At 44.1% G+C, this 20,612-nt stretch overlaps 1 protein-coding gene across 8 annotated transcripts in view; it reads right to left on the bottom strand.

Annotated features, from left to right (window-relative positions):
* The window catches only part of LOC128694162 (zinc finger protein 271-like), a 35,440-nt gene extending 16,262 nt beyond the window's left edge, over positions 1 to 19,178 (bottom strand). For 3 of the 8 annotated variants that reach the window (XM_070093844.1, XM_070093843.1, XM_070093837.1), the window contains exon 1: positions 18,873 to 19,053. The gene's annotated coding sequence lies outside the window, so the exon portion shown is untranslated. Of the gene's footprint in view, positions 1 to 15,367; positions 15,585 to 18,872 lie in introns of all 8 variants that reach the window. The other 5 variants (XM_070093841.1, XM_070093842.1, XM_070093840.1 and 2 more) reach the window with 5 other exon arrangements.
* Between the last annotated feature and the right edge of the window lie 1,434 nt (positions 19,179 to 20,612).

The raw sequence follows: 20,612 nt of genomic DNA on the forward strand, positions 1-20,612 counted from the left end.
AGCAGCAGATGGTACTACAACAGCAGCAGCAGCAGCAGCTGATGGTGGTACAGCAGCAGCTGACGGTGCTACAGCAGCAGCAGCAGCTGACAGTGCTACAGCAGCAGCAGCAGCAGCTGACAGTGCAGCAGCAGCAGCAGCTGACAGTGCTACAGCAGCAGCAGACGATGCTACAGCAGCAGCAGACGATGCTACAGCAGCAGCAGACGATGCTACAGCAGCAGCAGACGGTACTACAGCAGCAGCAGACGGTACTACAGCAGCAGCAGCAGCTGACGGTAGTACAGCAGCAGCAGCAGCTGACGGTGCTACAGCAGCAGCAGCAGCTGACAGTGCTACAGCAGCAGCAGCATCAGCAGTTGACCATGGTACCATAGTATTTCGATAATATTTCTCACCCTTTTTACCACAGGGTTGGCACTAGAAGCTTTCTTGGGGCCCATGGTCACTTATTTTGCAGATAAAATCACCAAAAACACTGTAATAATACGAAATGTTACGATTGTATGCTTGGATGTTACTGCGGAGGCTGGCTTGTAAACAATGCCACCGGCGGAACATGTGAGGCTGGCTCAGGCCGCACATTAGACGCGTCTCGGACGAACAGCGTTGAGCGGGTTTTTTAGCGGTATGCGAGGCAAAATCTTAGCGATAAAATGTATCGGTATGCGGATTTAATGTTATGTAAGGCCAACGGTATGCGGGGGTCCACTGTACATGAAAAAATGTACAAATATTATTTTGAACCCTAAATTACATCTTTGTTGATAATGAACTTGCAAGTACATGGCATTACAGCAAAATCTCAGTATAACAGACTAACAGTGGAAAAGAGGGAGTCTGCTTAATAATAAAATTTGTTACATAGTATATGGAAATGGTCGATGCACCGAACATGGCCCTTTGTACGGAGGGTCCATCAGACAAGCATACCACTGTTAGTGAACAAAATCCTGAGGCTGCAGAATTGGTCCATTGTATGGGGAGCCTACCAGATACATGTACACTACTACCAGACACACTACTACCAGACACAGACACACTACTATTGATAGGCAAAATCGTGATACAGTGAATTTAGCTCATTGTATCAAAAATAAGAAATGTCAAATATTTTGTTTGTTGCTATATACCCAAAATCCATTACTATATACCTGGAGTATACCTGGAGAGGGCTTCAAGGGTCAGTGCCCTCTTAGCTTGGTCTGAGACCAGGTGTTGTGGTGGATCAGAGTCTGATCAACCAGGCTGTTACTGCATGCAAACTGACGTACGAACCACAGCCCGGTTGGTCAGGTACTGGCTTTAGTTGCCTATCCAGTGCCTTCTTGAAGACAGTCAGGGGTCTATTGGTAATCCCCCTCATGTATGCTGGGAGGCAGTTGAATAGTCTTGGGTCCCTGACACTTATTGTGTTGTCTCTCAGTGTGCTCGTGGCGCCCCTGCTTTTCATTGGGGGAATGGTCCATTATATGAAGGTTTGGCTATCCTAGACATTAACCTACCAGTTACGTAACTGATGGAATTTTGTCTTATTCATCAACTTGTGGGTATTATTATTTTTTATTATTATTATCACACTGGCCGATTCCCACCAAGGCAGGGTGGCCCGAAAAAGAAAAACTTTCACCATCATTCACTCCATCACTGTCTTGCCAGAAGGGTGCTTTACACTACAGTTTTTAAACTGCAACATTAACACCCCTCCTTCAGAGTGCAGGCACTGTACTTCCCATCTCCAGGACTCAAGTCCGGCCTGCCGGTTTCCCTGAACCCCTTCATAAATGTTACTTTGCTCACACTCCAACAGCACGTCAAGTATTAAAAACCATTTGTCTCCATTCACTCCTATCAAACACGCTCACGCATGCCTGCTGAAAGTCCAAGCCCCTTGCACACAAAACCTCCTTTACCCCCTCCCTCCAACCTTTCCTAGGCCGACCCCTACCTCGCCTTCCTTCCACTACAGACTGATACACTCTTGAAGTCATTCTGTTTCGCTCCATTCTCTCTACATGTCCGAACCACCTCAACAACCCTTCCTCAGCCCTCTGGACAACAGTTTTGGTAATCCCGCACCTCCTCCTAACTTCCAAACTACGAATTCTCTGCATTATATTCACACCACACATTGCTCTCAGACATGACATCTCCACTGCCTCCAGCCTTCTCCTCGCTGCAACATTCATCACCCATGCTTCACACCCATATAAGAGCGTTGGTAAAACTATACTCTCATACATTCCCCTCTTTGCCTCCAAGGACAAAGTTCTTTGTCTCCACAGACTCCTAAGTGCACCACTCACCCTTTTCCCCTCATCAATTCTATGATTCACCTCATCTTTCATAGACCCATCCGCTGACACGTCCACTCCCAAATATCTGATTACATTCACCTCTTCCATACTCTCTCCCTCCAATCTGATATCCAATCTTTCATCACCTAATCTTTTTGTTATCCTCATAACCTTACTCTTTCCTGTATTCACTTTTAATTTTCTTCTTTTGCACACCCTACCAAATTCATCCACCAATCTCTGCAACTTCTCTTCAGAATCTCCCAAGAGCACAGTGTCATCAGCAAAGAGCAACTGTGACAACTCCCACTTTATGTGTGATTCTTTATCTTTCAACTCCACGCCTCTTGCCAAGACCCTCGCATTTGCTTCTCTTACAACCCCATCTATAAATATATTAAACAACCACGGTGACATCACACATCCTTGTCTAAGGCCTACTTTTACTGGGAAATAATTTCCCTCTTTCCTACATACTCTAACTTGAGCCTCACTATCCTCGTAAAAACTCTTCACTGCTTTCAGTAACCTACCTCCTACACCATACACCTGCAACATCTGCCACATTGCCCCCCTATCCACCCTGTCATACGCCTTTTCCAAATCCATAAATGCCACAAAGACCTCTTTGGCCTTATCTAAATACTGTTCACTTATATGTTTCACTGTAAACACCTGGTCCACACACCCCCTACCTTTCCAAAAGCCTCCTTGTTCATCTGCTATCCTATTCTCCATCTTACTCTTAATTCTTTCAATAATAACTCTACCATACACTTTACCAGGTATACTCAACAGACTTATCCCCCTATAATTTTTGCACTCTCTTTTGTCCCCTTTGCCTTTATACAAAGGAACTATGCATGCTCTCTGCCAATCCCTAGGTACCTTACCCTCTTCCATACATTTATTAAATAATTGCACCAACCACTCCAAAACTATATCCCCACCTGCTTTTAACATTTCTATCTTTATCCCATCAATCCCGGCTGCCTTACCCCCTTTCATTTTACCTACTGCCTCACGAACTTCCCCCACACTCACAACTGGCTCTTCCTCACTCCTACAAGATGTTATTCCTCCTTGCCCTATACACGAAATCACAGCTTCCCTATCTTCATCAACATTTAACAATTCCTCAAAATATTCCCTCCATCTTCCCAATACCTCTAATGGTATTATATACCATTAATAATACATTTTTCTCAAAATCTTGATCACTTTTAACCTGGTTGCAAAAATGCCCTAGAGGAAATGTACATTTATTTCAGACCTCATTTCTAAATATACATTTATTACAATGTGTAAAAGAAAGTGAATGGGCCTAAAGAAGTATAACTGCCAGTCACATTGGATCACAACAAATGCATAATCCAGAGCAGAAAAGGGTTTAGAGCAGGTCGCTCCTGCCTCTCACAATTACTAGACCATTACAACATGGTCTTGGATGCATTAGAAAGCAAACTAAATTCAAATGTAGTGTACACAGATTTTGCAAAAACCTTCAACAAGTGTGGCCAGGGTATGATAGCACAGAAAATGCATGCAAAAGGGATACCCGGAAAGTGAATAGATGAATACTCAACTTCTTAACAAATAGAATCCAGATAGTAGTAAACAGAGTAAAGTCAAAGGCTGTCACGGTATACACATGACAAGGTACAGTTGTTGCCTCACTTCTGTTTCTCAGTCTTATATAAAGTACAATATAAACAAGGATATAACTTACAAACTGTAACATCCTTTATTAATGATGCCAGAATCTAAGAGAGCAGCATCCATTGAAGGCACTGTACTTTCCACCTCCAGGACTCAAAGTCCTGTTAACCAGTTTCCCCCTGAATGCCTTCATAAATATTACCTCCATCACACTTCAACAGCAAGTCAAATCATACATTCTATATAACTAGGTAAGTTGTATATGTCTGTAGTGTTGTGGCTGAGCCAAGTTGGATGTGCCTTTAGTGAATCTAGGAGTGAAGCATTGTCATCAGTATTTACTGAGGGATCTGGCACTGTAGTTGAATACTGAGATTTTTTTTTTTGTGTTGCTGAAGATAGTTTTAGTATGGTTTAATGTGTAATATTCACAGTCCTGGGCAACAGTGAACTGATTATAATACAGATCAGAGGGCGAAAGCTCAGCTCGAGATCAATGTAGCGTGGGCCAAGTATTTATTTATTTATTTATTTATTTATTAATTTATTTATTTATTTATTTATTTGATCATGATACAGAGAAGTACAAAGGAATACAGTAATTAAGTGTAGCATGCCAAAGCCCCTTGTATGCAGAGCATTATGGGCAGGATTAAAGTTAACTTACGATTAATTAAGCTATGATATATTAAGTGGTAATACATTATTGTAAACAGATTACAATTAAGCACAAATGAGTATTACAAAGACAGGTCATATGGTCATTTACTGTGTTGCTGAACATTCAGTAGAATGGAGTATTCTGTTAGGTAATGTAATAAAAAATAGCAAAGTTTGATTGGGTCATAGGATAAACATTTATGAGATACAAATATGAGAAACATTTGTGAGATACAATTTATGAGATACAATTATTCAGTATTTATTTAGTTGTGGGTGAGTAAGTGGTTTTTGAGAAGAGACTTGAATTTATATACAGACTGTGTTTCTTTTATATTCACAGGTAATGAATTCCAGATTTTAGGGCCTTTTATGTGCATTGAGTTTTTGCATAGCATGAGATGGGCACGAGGAACATCAAAGAGTGATCTGTGTCTTGTGTTATGGTCATGTGTTCTGTTGAGGTTGGTAAGGAGATGTTTGAGGGGAGGGTTTATATCCGAGTTAAGTGTTCTATGTATGTAGTAGGTGCAGTAATAAGTATGGATGTTTTGTATGGCGAGCAGGTTAAGAGTTTTGAATATTGGTGGAGTGTGCTGCCTGTAGTGGGAATTTGTTATCATTCTGACTGCAGGCTTTTGTTGGGTAATTAGTGGTCTGAGATGGTTTAATGTTGTAGATCCACATGCACAAATTTCATAGTAAGATAAGGGTAAATAAGTGAGTGATATAGGGCCAGGAGGGCTGACTGTGAAACATAGTACCGTATCTTCGATAGTATGCCTACGGTCTTGGAAATTATTTTGGAAATTTGTTGTATATGTGTTTGAAATTTGAGTCTATTATCAAGGTGGATTCCTAAGAATTTTCCCTCTGTGAGCTGTGTGATAGATGATCCATTTATCTTTATGTTAAGAGGGACATCTGTAGCTCAGTTACCAAACCGAATGAAGTAAGTTTTGTCAATGTTTAGAGTAAGTTTGTTTGTCCTCATCCAGGTAGATATTTTCTGTAATTCGGTATTTACAGTATTGGCTAGCATGACTGGGCTCGGGTGAGAGAAGACGTATGTAGTGTCATCTGCAAATAGTGTGGGTTTGAGTAGTTGCAATGCATTTGGTAGGTCATTTATGTATATGAGAAAGAGAAGAGGGCCAAGGACACTTCCCTGTGGGACACCAACTGTAATTGGCTGTGCAGAAGAGTTTGCCCCATTTGTGTTCACATATTGGCTTCTGTTGCTGAGGTATGACTTGAGGTAGTTGAGGGAGTGCCCTCTTATACCATAGTGTGACAATTTTATGTGGAGCAAGCCATGGTCAACTGTATCAAAAGCTTTATATAAGTCAATGAAGATTCCCAATGGGACTTCTTTTTTCTCTATTGCAGTGTATATATGTTCTAGCATGTGTATAATAGCATCATTAGTATTTTTATTAGGCCTGAACCCAAATTGACAGGGGTTGAGTATGTTGTGAGAGATGAGGTAGGAATAGATTTGCTTATGAATTAATTTTTTGAAAATTTTAGAGAGAGGGTGTAAGTTGGATATTGGCCTATAGTTATTCAAGTCTGTTTGGTCTCCTCCTTCATGGATCAGGGTGACCCTTGCTATTTTGAGAACTGTACGGAAGGTAGAGGATTCGATGGATTTGTTAAAGGCTGTTGCAATGATTGTGATGCTTTTTTGTATATAAAGGGTGGTAAGGTATTTAAATCTCCTGTCTTGTTTTTTAGCGTGTTGATAATAAGGGAGTGAATGATGGTGAAAGTTTTTCTTTTTCGGGCCACCCTGCCTTGGTGGGAATCGGCCAGTGTGATAATAAAAAATAAAATAATAATAAGGGAGACTTCAGTTGGGTTAGTCGGAGCTAGGAACAGTGTGTTAGGGTAGTTGCTAGTGAGGTCGTCATTGGGTGGGGTATTTAACTTTCACCAGCAAACTGGCACTTCTGGGTCCCCCAAAGTTGTATTAATTATTCAGTTCAACCAACTAACAGTGTGAGAGCTGGCTCTTCAGCTAAGGTGATGTTTTGCCTGCATACCTGTCTGGCTGTGAGGCAGAATTCTGCTTAAACTGGTCTAGTCCACACCTGCTATGAGTGCCTCTTTGCTCTGCCTTATTGTTATACTGCTAATTTAACATTGTATATATTGTACATGGTGGTGAAGAAATATACAGGTAAAGGAAAACTATTCCATATGTACCTAGCCATTTTATTGCCAGGTTGCTGCTTAATGGCTGATATTGAATATGGCCAGGAGCAACAAGCCTTGAATTGCTACCTGTGTTCATAATAGCGCTTCTTCAACTTTCTTCCCCAGGATGTGACCCACAGTCGTAGGGTGAGGGTGAGGCAGGGTGACCCAAAAAATAAGAAACAAAAGCTTTTTCTTCTCTTTACATTTAGTAATTTATAGAGGAGAAGTGTTTACTAGCCCCTTACTCCCAGCATTTTAGCCGCCTCTTACATCACACATGACTTACAAGGCAGGGTTCTTCTCCACTTCCTGGGTTCACTGGTGACAAATTATGAAGTTATACAAAGCAATGACATTCATATCTACTTAGAGATTGATTTTGGTTCTTGTTACTTTTAGCAATATGGTGAAAATTGTACTGTACAGTGGACCCTCAGTTAACGAAGTCATCGGATAACGACATGTTTTTGCGTCAAAATATTGGCTCAGTTAACGACAAAGACCTCAGTTAAAGTCATTCGTCTCGAACGTGCCCGTGTGCCGTGAGCGGCCCTGCCACTCCATGTAGAGCCAGTATGCCATTGTTTATAAGCCAGTGAGGACGATTCCACGCATACATGCGATACATTTTGTAGTATATTCAATTGCTTTTAGTGCTTGTAACTGCTAAATAAGCCACCATGGGCCCAAAGAAAGCTTCTAGTGCCAGCCCTGTGGTAAACTGGGTGAGAAATACTGTTGAATTCAAGAAAGAGATCATCGCAAAATATGAAAGTGGAGTGCGTGTCTCTGAGCTGTCCAGGTTGTATAACAAACCCCATACAACCATTGCTACTATCTTAGCCAACAAAAAGGCAATGTGGAGAGACTGTTGTTGGTGTGGATCAACGAGAAACAATTATCAGGAGATAGTGTTTCGCAGTCAATTATATGTGAACTAGTGCTCATACTGCTGAATTTAAGGCCAGCAAAGGTTGGTTTGAGAGATTTAAGAATCATAGTGGCATACACAGTGTGATAAGGCATGGTGAGGCTGCCAGCTCTGACAAAAAGGTGGCTGAAAAATATGTGCAGGACTGTAAGGAGTACATAGACAATGAAAACTTAAAACCTGAACAAGTGTTTAATTGTAACAAAACAGGCCTGTTTTGGAAGAAAATGCCAAACAGGACCTACATTACTCAGGAAAAAAAGACACTCCCAGGACACAAGCCTATGAAAGACAGGTTAACTCTCATGTTTTGCAGTAATGCTAGTGGGGATTGCAAAGTGAAGCCTTTACCTGTGTATCACTCTGAAACTCCCAGTGTGTTCAAGAAAAAGTGTTGTCAAGCCTAAATTGTGTGTGATGTGGAGAGCAAACAGTAAGGCATGGGTCACCAGGGACATTTTCCTCAATTGGTTCTATGACGTATTTGGCCCCAGTGTGAAAAAATACCTCCTAGAAAATAAATTGCCACTCCAGTGCCTTCTGTTAATGGACAATGCTCCTGCTCATCCTCCAGACTTGGAAGAGCAAATTGTGGGGGAGTTTAGTTTCATAAAAGTCAAGTTTTTGCCTCCTAACACATCTCTCCTCCAGCCCAAGGACCAGCAGGTCATTTCAAATTTCCAAAAACTGTACACCAGTGTTTCAAAAGTGCTTTGTAGTGACCTCTGACACTGAATTGACCCTAAGAGAGTTCTGGAAAGATCACTTCAGTATCCTCAGTTGCATAAACCTTATAGGTAAGGCTTGGGAGGGAGTGACTTGCAGGACTCTGAACTCTGCTTGGCGAAAATTGTGGCCACAATGTGTACAAGAGAGGGATTTTGAAGGATTTGGGGCTAACCCTGAGGAGCCTATGCCAGTTGCGGAATCTACTGTGGCATTGGGGAAGTCCATGGGGTTGGAGGTTAGTGGGAGGATGTGGAAGAGTTGCAGGAGGATGACGATGAAGAGCTAACCACTACAGAGCTGCAAGATCTTCAGGTGCAACAGACCACAGCTCAGGAATTTCCTTCAGAGGAGGGGGAAGAGAGATGGAGAAAGTTACCTTCTTCAACAATTAAGGACATTTGTACAATGTGGACAAAGGTGCAAACATTTATGGATGAACATCACCCTGACACAGCTGTTGCAGGCTGTGCTGGCAACATCTACAATGACAATGTTGAGTTCCATTTTAGGGAAATCTTAAAGACACACCAGAAACAGAGCTCTCTGGACAGATTTTGGTGCAACAGGGTCCAGTGACTCTCGAGCTGGTCCTAGTGACATTAAAAAACTAGGGCATTAAAAAAAAGGGCTTTGTACCTAAAGTCTTTATGGAAGGGGATTCCCCTTCCAAATAATTGTAATCTCCTCCATCCTCTGCCCTCCTCCCATCTCATCACTCATCAAAAATGTCTTCAATAAAGGTAAGTGTCATTTTATTAATTATTAATGTATTTATTCTGCATGTCACATTGTTTTCTGTGTATGGAAATGTATATTTCATGTAAAAAAAAAATTTGTTTAATACTTTTGGGTGTCTGGAATGGATTAATTGGATTTCATTATTTCTCATGGGGAAAATTAATTCGGATAATGATAGAATCGGTTAAAGACAAGCTCTCTGGAACAGATTAATGTCGTTAACTGAGGGTCCACTGTATCTTGAAAATACTGCATTAGGAAGTGGCTTGCCTGGGTTACTTGTTAATTTCACGCAATGATTTACAAGGGTAAGATAAGATAAGAGATAAGATTTCATTCGGATTTTTAACCTCGGAGGGTTAGCCACCCAGGATAACCCAAGAAAGTCAGTGCGTCATCGAGGACTGTCTAACTTATTTCCATTGGGGTCCTCAATCTTATCCCCCAGGATGCGACCCACACCAGTCAACTAACACCCAAGTACCTATTTGCTGCTAGGTGAACAGGACAACAGGTGTAAAGAAACGTGTCAAAATGTTTCCACCCACCGGGAATCGAACCCGGGCCCTCCATGTGTGAAGCGGGAGCTATAGCCACCAGGCCACCGGGCAATAACCAAAATGTTTGATCTCTTCTTTAAATATCACTACTATCACTACATGCCAGGTATAATCATAATTTTTTTTTATTAAAGATAACCCAACAGTACTGAGGCTTCTATGAAATTTCCAACAAAATTAGTTAATAACATTTATACATTAAATCTAGTGGAGCTTCAGTACTCGAACAGCTCCCTACTCAAACAATTTGGTATTCGAACACTTGTTCAGTAAAGAAATCACTGGGTAGCTGACCATTTCCTCAGTACTTGACCAAACAAACGCGACCTGCCAGAACTTCGCTGTAAACTATTTTGTGTTTCATCGCATTTTCTGTTTTTTTTTATATTATTTACATAAATAAGTCACCATGGGGCCTATGAAGATTAGTGACAACAGACAACCAAAATGAAAATTGGTTGGGAAAAATTTGTTCAGTACTCGAACAGTGTTCTGGAGCGAATTAAGTTTGAGCACAGAAGATCCACTGTATAGAGGGGCACAGTTAACTCTTCCCAGGGTTATCCTGGGTGGCTAACACTACCCCAGGGTTATCCTGGGTTGCTAATACTATCCCAGGGTTATTCTGGGTGGCTAACTCTCCCCCAGGGTTACCCTGGGTGACTAACACTCCCCCTGGGTTAAACTGGGTGGCTAACACTCTCCCTGGGTTAAACTGGGTGGCTAACACTCCCCCTGGATTGCCCTGGGTGGCTAACTCTCCCCCAGGGTTATCCTGGGTGGCTAACACTCCCCCTGGGTTATCCTGGGTAGCTAACACTACCCCAGGGTTATCCTGGGTGGCTAACACTACCCCAGGGTTATCCTGGGTGGCTAACTCTCCCCCAGGGTTATCCTGGATGGCTAACACTACCCCAGGGTTATTTTGGGTGGCTAACACTACCCCAGGGTTATCCTGGGTGGCTAACTCTCCCCCAGGGCTATCCTGGGTGACTAACACTCCCCCTGGATTACCCTGGGTGGCTAACTCTCCCCCACTCCACTCCACAAAGGGGGCAGTAAAGCAACAGCAAAGAACTACAGACCGATAGCACTAACATCCCATATCATAAAAATCTTTGAAAGGGTCCTAAGAAGCAAGATCACCACCCATCTAGAAACCCATCAGTTACACAACCCAGGGCAACATGGGTTTAGAACAGGTCGCTCCTGGAGTTTACCTGGAGTTTACCTGGAGAGAGTTCCGGGGGTCAACGTCCCCGCGGCCCGGTCTGTGACCAGGCCTCCTGGTGGATCAGAGCCTGATCAACCAGGCTGTTACTGCTGGCTGCATGCAAACCAATATACGAGCCACAGCCCGGCTGGTCAGGAACTGACTAAGTGCTTGTCCAGTGCCAGCTTGAAGACTGCCAGGGGTCTGTTGGTAATCCCCCTTATGTATGCTGGGAGGCAGCTGAACAGTCTCGGGCCCCTGACACTTATTGTATGGTCTCTTAACGTGCTAGTGACACCCCTGCTTTTCATTGGGGGGATGTTGCATCGTCTGCCAAGTCTTTTGCTTTCATAGTGAGTGATTTTCGTGTGCAAGTTCGGTACTAGTCCCTCTAGGATTTTCCAGGTGTATATAATCATGTATCTCTCCCGCTTGCGTTCCAGGGAATACAGGTTTAGGAACCTCAAGCGCTCCCAGTAATTGAGGTGTTTTATCTCCGTTATGTGCGCCGTGAAGGTTCTCTGTACATTTTCTAGGTCAGCAATTTCACCTGCCTTGAAAGGTGCTGTTAGTGTGCAGCAATATTCCAGCCTAGATAGAACAAGTGACCTGAAGAGTGTCATCATGGGCTTGGCCTCCCTAGTTTTGAAGGTTTTCATTATCCATCCTGTCATTTTTTTAGCAGATGCGATTGATACAATGTTATGGTCCTTGAAGGTGAGATCCTCCGACATGATCACTCCCAGGTCTTTGACGTTGGTGTTTCGCTCTATTTTGTGGCCAGAATTTGTTTTGTACTCTGATGAAGATTTAATTTCCTCGTGTTTACCATATCTGAGTAATTGAAATTTCTAATCGTTGAACTTCATATTGTTTTCTGCAGCCCACTGAAAGATTTGGTTGATGTCTGCCTGGAGCCTTGCAGTGTCTGCAATGGAAAACACTGTCATGCAGATTCGGGTGTCATCTGCAAAGGAAGACACGGTGCTGTGGCTGACATCCTTGTCTATGTCGGATATGTTAGTGAGGAAATTATAGATCCATCGACCGACTTTTCCTGTTATTCCTTTAGCACGCATTTTGTGCGCTATTACGCCATGGTCACACTTGTCGAAGGCTTTTGCAAAGTCTGTATATATTACATCTGCATTCTTTTTGTCTTCTAGTGCATTTAGGACCTTGTCGTAGTGATCCAATAGTTGAGACAGACAGGAGCGACCTGTTCTAAACCCATGTTGCCCTGGGTTGTGTAACTGATGGGTTTCTAGATGGGTGGTGATCTTGCTTCTTAGGACCCTTTCAAAGATTTTTATGATATGGGATGTTAGTGCTATTGGTCTGTAGTTCTTTGCTCTTGCTTTACTGCCCCCTTTGTGGAGTGGGGCTATGTCTGTTGTTTTTAGTAACTGTGGGACGACCCCCGTGTCCATGCTCCCTCTCCATAGGATGGAAAAGGCTCGTGATAGGGGCTTCTTGCAGTTCTTGATGAACACAGAGTTCCATGAGTCTGGCCCTGGGGCAGAGTGCATGGGCATGTCATTTATCGCCTGTTCGAAGTCATTTGGCGTCAGGATAACATCGGAAAGGCTTGTGTTAATCAAATTTTGTGGCTCTCTCATAAAAAATTCATTTTGATCTTCGACTCTCGGTCTGGTTAGCGGCTTGCTAAAAACTGAGTCATATTGGGACTTGAGTAGCTCACTCATTTCCTTGCTGACATCTGTGTAGGACCCATCTTGTTTAAGTAGGGGCCCAATACTGGACGTTGTTCTCGATTTTGATTTGGCATAGGAGAAGAAATACTTTGGGTTTCTTTCGATTTCATTTATGGCTTTTAGTTCTTCCCGCGATTCCTGACTCCTAAAGGATTCTTTTAGCTTAAGTTCGATGCTTGCTATTTCTCTGACCAGTGTCTCCCTACGCATTTCAGATATATTGACCTCTTTTAGCCGCTCTGTTATTCTTTTCCGTCGCCTGTAAAGGGAGCGCCTGTCTCTTTCTATTTTACATCCACTCCTCCTTTTTCTTAGAGGAATAAGCCTTGTGCATACATCGAGTGCCACCGAGTTAATCTGTTCTAGGCATAAGTTGGGGTCTGTGTTGCTTATTATATCTTCCCAGCTTATATCGGTTAGGACTTGGTTTACTTGGTCCCACTTTATGTTTTTGTTAATGAAGTTGAATTTGGTGAATGCTCCCTCGTGACTAATCTCATTATGTCGGTCTGGGGCTCCGCGCATACATGACTGAACCTCAATTATGTTGTGATCTGAGTATATTGTTTTTGATATGGTGACATTTCTTATCAGATCATCATTGTTAGTGAAGATGAGGTCTAGTGTATTCTCCAGTCTAGTAGGCTCTATTATTTGCTGGTTTAAATTGAATTTTGTGCAGAGATTTAAAAGCTCGCGTGAGTGTGAGTTTTCATCAGAGCTGCCTCCTGGTGTTATTACTGCAACAATATTATTTGCTATATTCCTCCATTTTAGGTGCCTTAAGTTGAAATCCCCCAGGAGCAAGATGTTGGGTGCAGGAGCTGGAAGATTTTCCAGACAGTGGTCAATTTTTAACAGCTGTTCCTGGAATTGCTGGGATGTTGCATCCGGAGGCTTGTAGACTACCACAATGACTAGGTTTTGGTTCTCGACCTTTACTGCTAAAACTTCCACTACATCATTTGAGGCATTTAGCAGTTCTGTGCAAACAAGTGACTCTGCAATGTACAGGCCAACCCCCCCCCTTTTGCCTGTTCACTCTGTCACATCTGTATAGGTTGTAACCTGGGATCCATATTTCGTTGTCTAAGTGATCCTTTATGTGGGTCTCAGTGAAAGCCGCGAACATTGCCTTTGCCTCTGCAAGCAGTCCACGGATGAAAGGTATTTTGTTGTTTGTTGCTGGCTTTAGACCCTGTATATTTGCCAAGAAGAATGTTATCGGACTGGTGGTATTGTTGGTACTGGGGGGGATTTTTTTTCCCGGCATTAGTATCTGTATCTGTTGGTTTGGAGTGGAGGCCATCGACTGTGGTTCCACTCCAGGAATGACTGGATTTGGTGTACGATTTCTGCCATTTCCTGCCAGTTTTTTTCCTTCCTGGCACTAAAAAACCTCTCCCTCTTGAGTGGCTGTGGCTACCCAGGTTTTCCCATGGCCTGGATGCTTTGTATCTTTTTGTCCCCTTTAGATGGTATGCCTGGCAATTTAAGTTAAAGCACAGTCTTTCCTGTACTGAAGAGGTACACAGTTCAGGGTGAAAAAGCTTACAGGAAGGGAGTTTGCATTTTCCTGTTGTCATATGGGCATGGCATTTTCTAGGGTGGTCATAGTTGCACGTCCCATCTGTTTTTCCAGATTTCCCATGCCAGCAGATACCAAGTGCATAGTATGTGCACAGACTTGGTTTCCGTTTGCCTTGGGTTTCTGTGACTGTATTCTCTGTTGGTGCATGTTTCCCTGTCTTACTTTTATCCTCCCTAGCACCAACAATGGAGCTCCCACCAGTTGTTTTCGGTAATATATCCTCAATATTGCTAGTGGAGTCCTCTTGTTTGCTATTTCCTGCGGTATTTCTAGTTTGTAATATTGGTTTTATCTTATCTTTGACTACACTTGTTTCCCTACTATGGCTCCTGTCCCCTATGAGGTCATTTATATGTATTCCTTCCTGCGTATAATTCCTGACTACCTGGACAAAATCTCCAGCTTCACCATTACTGTCTCCCAGGACAGCATCTCCAGCTTCACCATTACTGTCTCCCAGGACAGCATCTCCAGCTTCACCATTACTGTCTCCCAGGACAGCACCTCCAGCTTCACCATTACTGTCTCCCAGGACAGCACTATCAGCCCCACATTTGCTGACTACCAGGACATCATCTCCAGCCTTACAGTTTCTGACTACATGGCCAGTATCAAGGGCAGTACCATTCAGCCCAGACTTTTTATGTTCCCATCTGTTGTAGAAAGCTTCCAGGTTTTCTATGAAAGCAGCTTTGATGTTGACCTCTTTTAATACCCTTGTGATTTTAGTCCACAGATTTATCTCATTTGGGCATACCCAAAAACACTTCCCTGTTTTAATACTGCTTGTAGCTAGTTCTTGGATATCTGCACAAGGGGCGTGACACCAATTTCCACAAAAATGACAATTTATGCATGTGGAAGCCCGTTTGTTTGACTGACCACAGACTACACACAGCTTCATAATGATTTGAATGGTTGATTTACTGCAATTCTACTAGCAACCTCTTGAATATTCTATTAATAACCTCCTTAAATGAAGCTCTAGCTATTTGTATTTCTGTTTCTAACTGTTTTGTATATTGGACAGCTTACCGTCCTCACTAACAGAACACAGAGAGTAGTACTCAACAGAGTAAAGTCCGAGGCAGCTACGGTGAAAAGCTCTGTTCCACAAGGCACAGTACTCGCTCCCATTTTGTTCCTCATCCTCATATCTGACATAGACAAGGATGTCAGCCACAGCACCGTGTCTTCCTTTGCAGATGACACTCGAATCTGCATGACAGTGTCTTCCATTGCAGACACTGCAATGCTCCAGGCGGACATCAACCAAATCTTTCAGTGGGCTGCAGAAAACAATATGAAGTTCAACGATGAGAAGTTTCAATTACTCAGATATGGTAAACACGAGGAAATTAAATCTTCATCAGAGTACAAAAAAATTCTGGCCACAAAATAGAGCGAAACACCAATGTCAAAGACCTGGGAGTGATCATGTCGGAGGATCTCACCTTCAAGGACCATAACATTGTATCAATCGCATCTGCTAGAAAAATTACAGGATGGATAATGAGAACCTTCAAAACTAGGGATGCCAAGCCCATGATGACACTCTTCAGGTCGCTTGTTCTATCTAGGCTGGAATATTGCTGCACACTAACAGCACCTTTCAAGGCAGGTGAAATTGCTGACCTAGAAAATGTACAGAGAACCTTCACGGCGCGCATAACGGAGATAAAACACCTCAATTACTGGGAGCGCTTGAGGTTCCTAAACCTGTATTCCCTGGAATGTAGCGGGAGAGATGATTATATACACCTGGAAAATCCTAGAGGGACTAGTACCAAACCAACGTACGAGCCACAGCCCGGCTGATCAGGAACTGACTTTAGGTGCTTGTCCAGTGCCAGCTTGAAGACTGCCAGGGGTCTGTTGGTAATCCCCCTTATGTGTGCTGGGAGGCAGTTGAACAGTCTCGGGCCCCTGACACTTATTGTATGGTCTCTTAACGTGCTAGTGACACCCCTGCTTTTCATTGGGGGGATGGTGCATCGTCTGCCAAGTCTTTTGCTTTCGTAGTGAGTGATTTTCGTGTGCAAGTTCGGTACTAGTCCCTCTAGGATTTTCCAGGTGTATATAAACACGAGGAAATTAAATCTTCATCAGAGTACAAAAAAATTCTGGCCACAAAATAGAGCGAAACACCAACGTCAAAGACCTGGGAGTGATCATGTCGGAGGATCTCACCTTCAAGGACCATAACATTGTATCAATCGCATCTGCTAGAAAAATTACAGGATGGATAATGAGAACCTTCAAAACTAGGGATGCCAAGCCCATGATGACACTCTTCAGGTCGCTTGTTCTATCTAGGCTGGAATATTGCTGCACACTAACAGCACCTTTCAAGGCAGGTGAAATTGCTGACCTAGAAAATGTACAGAGAACCTTCACGGCGCGCATAACGGAGATAAAACACCTCAATTACTGGGAGCGCTTGAGGTTCCTAAACCTGTATTCCCTGGAATGTAGCGGGAGAGATACATGATTATATACACCTGGAAAATCCTAGAGGGACTAGTACCAAACTTGCACACGAAAATCATTCACTACGAAAGCAAAAGACTTGGCAGACGATGCAACATCCCCCCAGTGAAAAGCAGGGGTGCCACTATCACGTTAAGAGACCATACAATAAGTGTCAGGGGCCCGAGACTGTTCAACTGCCTCCCAGCATACATAAGGGGGATTACCAACAGACCCCTGGCAGTCTTCGGGCTGGCACTGGACAAGCACCTAAAGTCGGTTCCCGACCAGCCGGGCTGTGGCTTGTACATTGGTTTGCGTGCAGCCAGCAGTAACAGCCTGGTTGATCAGGCTCTGATCCACCAGGAGGCCTGGTCACAGACGAGGCCGCGGGGGCGTTGACCCCCGGAACTCTCTCCAGGTAAACTCCAGGGTTATCCTGGGTGGCTAACACTCCCCCTGGGTTATGCTGGGTGGCTAACACTCCCCCTGGGTTATCCTGGGTGGCTAACACTCCCCCTGGGTTATCCTGGGTGGCTAACACTCCCCCTGGGTGACTTATACTCCCCTGGGTTATCCTAGGTGGCTAATGCTCCCCCTGGGTTATCCTGGGTGGCTAACACTACCCCTGGGTGGCTTATACTCCCCTGGGTTATCCTAAGTGGCTAACACTCCCCCAGGGTTATCCTGGGTGGCTTATACTCCCCCTGGGTGGCCAACACTCCCTCTGGGTTATCTTGGGTGGCTAATATTTCCCCTGGGGTATCCTGTATGGCTAATACTATCCCAGGGTTATCCTGGGTGGCTAACACTCCCCCTGGGTTATCCTGGATGCCTAACACTCCCACTAGGTTATCTTTGGTGGCTAACACCCCCAGGGTTATCCTGGGTGGCTAATACTCCCCCTGGGTGGCTAACACTCCCCTGGGTGGTTTATACTCCCCCTGGGTTATCCTGGGTGGCTAACACTCCCCCTGGGTTATCCTGGATGGCTAACACTCCCCCTAGGTTATCTTGGGTGGCTAACACCCCCAGGGTTATCCTGGGTGGCTAATACTCCCCCTGGGTGGCTAACACTCCCCTGGGTGGTTTATACTCCCCCTGGGTTATCCTGGGTGGCTTACACCCTCAGGGTTATCCTGGGTGGCTAACACTCCCCCTGGGTTATCCTGGGTGGCTAACACTCCCCCTAGGTTATCCTGGGTGTCTTATACTCCCCCTGAGTTATCCTGGGTGGCTAACACCCCCTGGGTTATCCTGGGTGGCTTACACCCTCAGGGTTATCCAGGGTTGCTAACACTCCCCCTGGGTTATCCTGGGTGGCTAACACTCCCCCTAGGTTATCCTGGGTGTCTTATACTCCCCCTGGGTTATCCTGGGTGGCTAACACCCCCTGGGTTATCCTGGGTGGCTTACACCCTCAGGGTTATCCAGGGTGGCTAACACTCCCCCTGGGTTATCCTGGGTGGCTAACACTCCCCCTAGGTTATCCTGGATGTCTTATACTCCCCCTGGGTTATCCTGGGTGGCTAACACTCCCTGGGTTATCCTGGGTGGCTAACACCCCCTGGGTTATCCTGGGTGGCTAACACCCCCTGGGTTATCCTGGGTGGCTAACACTCCCCCTGGGTTATCCTGGGTGGCTCACTCCCCCTGGGTGGCTAACACTCCCCCAGGGTTATCCTGGGTGGCATACACCCCTCTGGGTTATCCTGGGTGGCTTACACCCCCCCCAGGGTTATCCTAGGTGGTTAACACCCCCTGGGAGTGCTAAAAACTGTAATCAAAATGTGTTTAAAAATGGATTTAATCAAAATTTTAGAAAAAAAAATTGGCTAATTATCAAAATCCACTGAAGGATCAATATATAAATAATATCCGAGTCCAGTGGTCATGTATTATTATAATCAAAAAGAAGCGCTAAACCACAAGGGCTATACAGAAGTGGTCATGTAGCTGATATATATAAAATTAATAATAAAAGGCAGTAGAGCCAACATGATACATCAAACATTACTAGGAGGGGAAAACTAACCAAAAATATTGTTTTCTGATGGAAATAATAAGTTATTGTTAAGTTAACATTACGAGAAAACATTGTTAGTAACCTGGGCCATCAGGTGATCAATGTTAAAAGTTGTTAAATGTCTCTCAGTTGTGAAGTTATTGTAAGATAATATTAGTTAGTGGTGTTGTCAGGGTCACCACCTGCCTTACTCTTGTTGTTTTATGGTTGTTACAGCCACTGACACCTGACGGTGGATCGAGTCTTCAGTGTCCGGACACATAACTTACCACCGCAGCCGATGTTGACTACAGGCGCGACGTATTATGTGTCCCCCCCAGCCAGCCAGCCCTGAGGGCGCAGGTACCAGCCACGACCTGACAGTCTGTACGGTCACACCCTGACCCTGTCACCTACGGTCAAAGATTGTGCCTTTAAAGTGAAGTAGGGTCAAAGATTGTACCCTGAAAGTGAGATAGGGTAAAAGACTGTACCCTGAAAGTGAGGTAGGGTCAAAGACTGTACCCTGAAAGTGAGGTAGGGTCAAAGACTGTACCCTGAAAGTGAGGTAGGGTCAAAGACTGTACCCTGAAAGTGAGATAGGGTAAAAGACTGTACCCTGAAAGTGAAGTAGGGTCAAAGACTGTACCCTGAAAGTGAGGTAGGGTCAAAAATTGTACCCTGAAAGTGAGGTAGGGTCAAAAATTGTACCCTGAAAGTGAGGTATGGTCAAAGACTATACCCTGAAAGTGAGGTAAGGTTAAAGACTGTATCCTGAAAGTGAAGTAGGGTCAAAGACTGTACCCTGAAATTGAGGTAGGGTCAAAGACTGTACCCTGAAAGTGAGGTAGGGTCAAAGACTGTACCCTGAAATTGAGGTAGGGTCAAAGACTGTACCCTGAAAGTGAGGTAGGGTCAAAGATTGTACCCTGAAAGTGAGGTAGGGTCAAAGATTGTACCCTGAAAGTGAGGTAGGGTCAAAGACTGTACCCTGAAAGTGAGGTAGGGTCAAAGATTGTACCCTGAAAGTGAGGTAGGGTCAAAGATTGTACCCTGAAAGTGAGGTAGGGTCAAAGACTGTACCCTGAAAGTGAGGTAGGGTCAAAGATTGTACCCTGAAAATGAGGTACTGTCAAAGACTGTACCCTGAAAGTGAGGTAGGGTCAAAGACTGTACCCTGAAAGTGAGGTAGGGTTAAAAACTGTACCCAGAAAGTGAGGCAGGGTCAAAGACTGTACCATGAAAGTGAGGTACAGTCAAAGATTGTACCCTAAAAGAGAGGTAGGGCCAAAGACTGTACCCTGAAAGTGAGGTAGGGTCAAAGTCTGTACCCTGAAAGTGAGGTAGAGTCAAAGACTGTACCCTGAAAGTGAGGTACGGTCAAAGACTGTACCCTGAAAGTGAGGTAGGGTCAAAGATTGCACCTTGAAAGTGAGGTAAGGTCAAAGACTGTACCCTGAAAGTGAGGTACAGTCAAAGACTGTACCCTGAAAGTGAGGTAGGGTCAAAGCCTGTACCCTGAAAGTGAAGTAGGATCAAAGACTGTACCCTGAAAGTGAGATAAGGTCAAAGACTGTACCCTGAAATTGGGGTAGGGTCAAAGACTGTACCTTGAAAGTGAGGTAGGGTCAAAGAGTGTACCCTGAAAGTGAGGTAAGGTCAAAGAGTGTACTCTGAAAGTAAGGTAGGGTCAAAGACTGTACCCTGAAAGTGAGGTAGGGTCAAAGACTGTACCCTGAAAGTGGGGTAGGGTCAAAGACTGTACCTTGAAAGTGAGGTAGGGTCAAAGAGTGTACCCTGAAAGTGAGGTAAGGTCAAAGAGTGTACTCTGAAAGTAAGGTAG

The sequence above is a fragment of the Cherax quadricarinatus genome, chromosome 43 (genome assembly GCF_038502225.1).
Source record: "Cherax quadricarinatus isolate ZL_2023a chromosome 43, ASM3850222v1, whole genome shotgun sequence".
In the NCBI taxonomy this organism is placed as follows: Eukaryota; Metazoa; Arthropoda; class Malacostraca; order Decapoda; family Parastacidae; genus Cherax; species Cherax quadricarinatus.